Source organism: Opisthocomus hoazin, chromosome 5 (genome assembly GCF_030867145.1).
Source record: "Opisthocomus hoazin isolate bOpiHoa1 chromosome 5, bOpiHoa1.hap1, whole genome shotgun sequence".
Lineage (NCBI taxonomy): Eukaryota > Metazoa > Chordata > Aves > Opisthocomiformes > Opisthocomidae > Opisthocomus > Opisthocomus hoazin.
The window spans coordinates 36,071,518-36,076,711 of NC_134418.1; positions in this window are offsets into that span (position 1 = coordinate 36,071,518).

The window sequence follows — 5,194 nt, forward strand, 5'->3', positions numbered from 1 at the left end:
TCTTTCTGAGGAAAGTCATTTAAGTGAACTTTGCGTTGTGCAGATAAGAGAAGCGAGCTGTGGCACTGGTAAGGTTTTAACAATTATGAATACTTTCATTCTGTGATTAGTCTATCACTCCCACATCCTCCCTCTTTTCCATACTGGACCAAAAGATGCCTTTGAAAAATCTACAGAGATTTATGAATTCAGTCAGAAATACCAACAGCTTGCACATCAGCATTAGTCAAAACCGAGGAAACATTCACATTGCCTAATGCAACATAGAAAGTAATTACAACCAGACACACACACACACACCAACAACTGCAAAATATGTTATGAGAGAAGGGAAAACTGTAGGGACAAATTATGTAAATAGTCCATACAGGAGATATGTAAATGACTAAAAACATGCTATTCATGGGCTCCTAACTGATTCCCGAGAGAATTGTTAACTGTGTGTAAAATACAGATTACTTCCAGGTTCTTTTCTCTATTGTATCTCTCTTCCCATTGTCTCATTAATTAACACGCTCCTCACACTTTCTTCTTTGTTTCCTTCAAATTGTTTCCAGCTAAGAATACATGAAAATTACAGTCTAAACAAAATTGTATGCCAGTTTCAATCAATAGGAATCAAAGAAGTGCAAGTCAGCCCAATACCTCTATGTGTACTAAGAATTAATTAAAATAACCATACATACTTGATTGATCATAGAGATCACCTCTTCTGAAAGGAGGGATGGGGAATTGAGGAGTTCTCATAGGACCGTGCTGGGGCTGTGTAAAACCTTGGAAAAGCAAAGCAACCCTTCCTCATCCAGAAGCGTAAGAAGCACCCAAGCTCCTAGGCGGAGCAGGGAGAACCAGAGCCCGTGCCTAGAGGATGCGCAAAGCTGGGACGGGAGCTCATCTGGGCAACTGGGAAAATCTCCCCTCTGGTGGGAATCCAAGCCCAGCCCTCAGGCTAGACGATGTCTGATGGAGATGGGGGCTGGCCAGGCTAGCCGTACTGCTGAGGCTGCCAGGAAGGCGACAATAAAGCCCTTATGCCATGAACCCTGCGGCGGAGGTGGAGGGAGCGAGAGTGGGGCCACAGCTCTACCCGTCTGACAGGAGGCTCGGCACCTTGAGCCAAGCCAGCTCCACTGTTTGCCGACGAACTTTCTAGATGACCGTGACTGTATGGAGAAAGCACCCGAGTAACAAATTCTCCCACTCAAACCCAGCAGCAACTAAAAAAACACCAACAAGGCCCTCCCAGGACTCTACCTGTGCATGATTTTTAAATGTCAACAGAACTGACATTTTAGAGCTACAAGGTGCAACGCATTTGCTTCAGTGGTGCTGATTGACTAGCCATTCAGTGTCACGTAGCTAATTGCTTGCCAGCTGCTAATCAATGAGATCTGAAATACCATGTGTGCATAAGGGTTAATCCCAAGATTAAAAGAAAAAAAGAGAAAATAGCATAGAAAATATCCAATATCCCTGTAGCATTCATCCTCCAAGACGTGTCTTATGTAAGGTAAATACTCAAATTGTGTGTGAGCCCTTTCTGGAGGATGAGAGAAAGACAAAAGTGATAGTTACGCTTTATATTAAATATCTAAGTTTTTCCTTAACTAATAAACTCCTGAAGCTGCTAGCTGACAGACACTGTGGAGGCAAGAAAAAGGGCAGCTGAATCTCTCAGTGATGCTATAGCTCTGCTGTAGCTTTAGACGCACTGCAGCTCTCCATTTTCCACAAAAAGACCATCCAAATGACCGCTGCCCCACGACTTAACAGATCTGTCAGACAGTGGGGCCCATTTGTTCTGATTGTGTTCTGACGATCCAGAGTATCTGAGTGCAGACTGAAATCTTTCTGACTGCACTGCAAATGGCTCTCAGAGTAATTTCAAGCTGAAATTATCCAGACATTTATCCAGACATTCTCAGGACTGTATCAGCCAAATGGCTATCTCCCAGTGCAGAATTAAAAGCCTGATACTGAACAGATTATGTTTGGGAAAGTCAAAAGGATAGAGTGTATTCTTCTGTAAAAATGGAATGTAATTATGACTTCTGGGGCACAGTAAAAATAAACTATTGCATTTGTCAAATATTTCGAAAAATACTATTTTCTATCTGATACAATGGACATGGAACATTTCAGTAAACACAACAATGCAAATTCATACTGTCATAGAAGATCTCACGTCTTGAACTGCCATGCCTAAACAAAGAGTTCGTCTGTCTTCATCCACAGCCCATTTGCACACAGTGCAATTCCATAGTGCATATTTTAGAGCAGGGTAGTACACCTCCCAGATCTTTCGCAAAACTTGTTGAAATTAATAAAAATGAATAACTAGCTGATCTGAATGTTTTCTCTCTCTTTCTCAATTCATTTTTTGGGGGTGAGGGGCATGGCTTACACATAGCTCTGTGCTGCATCTGCTTGTGGTGTGATTGTTGGGTTGACTATTTCGGTTTTTTCAATGCAGGCTTGGTGTGCTCAAGATGGAGAAGGCAGAGGAGTCTCAGCAGCCACCGTCACAGACTGTTCCTTTGTGGACTTAACATACATGTGCCTCTTGTAGGACTGCTAAATGTGAGCAAGGACCAGCTGGTAGAACCCACCCAAGAAAATTTTGCTGTAGGTTTTGCATCTGAAATTCCTGGGAAATGCAGGAACTTTCCTCTCAGGTATTTTTCTGCTGTGCTGGGGATTTGCCAGTGTTTGAAGCATAGGACAGGCACTAAGAGGGAAATGAAACGATCCATCAGTGCCTATAACCTTCACTTTCTCCTGCCTTCTGTTAACATCGAGACAATGATGGGCAGGAACAGGTCTGGAGCCTCTGAATAAGCACTGCATCCGACACTGCTGTCCTGTGTCCTTCAGTGGCCAAGACACAACCAAGTCAGAAACAATGAGCCACACTAAGGTGTTTTTAAATGGACTAGAGACATGCATAGCTTGTGAAGAAAGAACTAAATTCTCTTCAAAATAAACAAAAGCATCATTTTTTACCAAGGAGAATTAGAAAAGGAACAAAACTGCTCAGCTTTCTCAGTCAGCACTGCCTGGCCCTGCTGACAGGCATTCCCTCTCCCCCCAGGATGAACCTGTATCCACTGCTCCACTCTCTGCTTCCCTCTTGCTAGTGAATAATAAGCCTCAAGGACACAGGTGTGCAGTGATATTGAAAATAGACACCACTTTTCAAAACAGCCTCTAAAAGAGTCTTATCACCAGAATGAGCCTCCACCTGTGTTAGCCCATCCCTTAAACACTCTTGTTTTCAGAAATTCAACCAGGCTTTCAGAGATACAACCACCCCCAAGATAACATGGCTCCTATTTTGAGAGGAAGGGAAGCCTCCTCCTCCTTCCTTCCTTCTTCCCTTCCTTCCTTCGTTCCTTCCCAAAATAAAAGCACCATGGGCAACTTGAAAGAGACAAAAATGTAAACACAGCTTGATAACATATATAAAGTAAAGCAAATATATAGAGAGTAATAAAAGATGAAGAAATCCAGCCACCTGCTATCGTGTTGATGTTTTGATGACACCCTTTGGTGGCTCAGACAAAAGTAAGAGACCGGTGTATTTCATATTTCATAGAAAAACAGCAAAACAAGCTCAGAGATTTATGTTTAACCACTAAAGAACAGCATTTAGAGAGCTGCAGCCTGGAAATTAGTCTTTTATCAAATTGCAGAAGGGACTGAGTAGGAGGATTGCACAAAGGAACCAGAAGGTGACGGTCAAAGGAGAAATGAGCGGACTCTCATACACAGAGCAGGAAATGGTGCAGTGAGGAGGAAATGGACTAATTTTCTCTCTCTTTTTTGTTTTTTGATAAAATTACTTAGAAATATTAACATCTAAGAAAAACAGTAAAGGAAGAAGACAGATATCATCACTTAACTGAAGTATAAGATATCAGATAGCTGCATTTGCAGCTGGTGGAGATTATGTGTAACATATAACCTGTTGCCAATTCCTTTGATGAAACCAGTGCTCCCTTTACGCTATGCTTGCAAATAAATGAGGTGGTGACCAGTTACCATTAATCTTCTGAAAATCATAGATGAAGGCCAACAGTTTTCTATCGGCCTCCTCATGAAAATACAGTTGAGGTAAGATCAAAGCTCTGGGGTTACAGCAGGAATGCCTGATTTTGACTAAATCTATCTGGACCAGCACGCAAATGAAGGATGAACAAACGACTGGGTTTAAGCAGGTATACCAGCGTGCCTGGTATAGGTGGCACACCCCAGGCTCAGCGTGAATTTCCTCCAGCTCCTGAGAGGACACAGCCCCTTCTCCAAAAACTCCTCCTCTTCCCTCCTTCCTACTCCTCTTCTCACCAAGTCCAGTGCAAGGGCTGGGATGGGTGATCCACAAAGGTTTCAAATCTTGCCCTTCCCCGCAGACATTAGGGCTACAGGCAAAACCCTCCATGTCCTTCTCGCCTTTGGTAATTACTTTGCTACAAACTCCTCATGCCTACACATTCATGACATTAATTTCCAAATCCTTCTGTTGCTCATAAACTACTTGTCCATGATGGTGGGAGGAGAATACACGTATAGAGAGAAACCCCTGTCTGCCACCATCATCACAACAATCTCCGCAAACTGTCAAGCAGGGTATGATAAGAAACACTCCTTTATAAAACAGGGATGGTAAGCATAACCTCTAAAATGGGAGAAAGAGTTCAAAGGGCAAAGCAAAGCTCCAAATGATTGGAAAACTGACATGACCATCACCAAGAATCTCCTTTTGGCTGACTTAGAGACAGTTTCTTTCTTTGTCTTTCCCATTTATGCTTCCCCACTTCTTCTGGGGCTTCTTCCCCTCTGTGTCACGTTAAGTGTCTCTCCAGATGAAATACTATATTTAATGGAGAAAAACCCCTGTATCAGCAGAGACATGAAATCTCGAAGTTGCTCCTGTTCCTACAGATGCGGAGTCCTGTGAGAGGCTCGTGAGTGCTATCTGGAAGAGACGAGGGATAGCAGACAGGTTTTCTGCTCTTGTTTGGCTGCTGCCGTGTATGGGAACCAGGAATTTGTGCATGCCTGGTAAGCAAGCAAGTAAGCTGTTGTGAAGAAACACCAAACTTGTCAGCCAATTTCTCCCCCTCCACCTGGTATTGGGACAGCTTACCAGACTTTGAAGTTCTGCTAGCCAATGAGTATCAGTGTGCTGTGACAG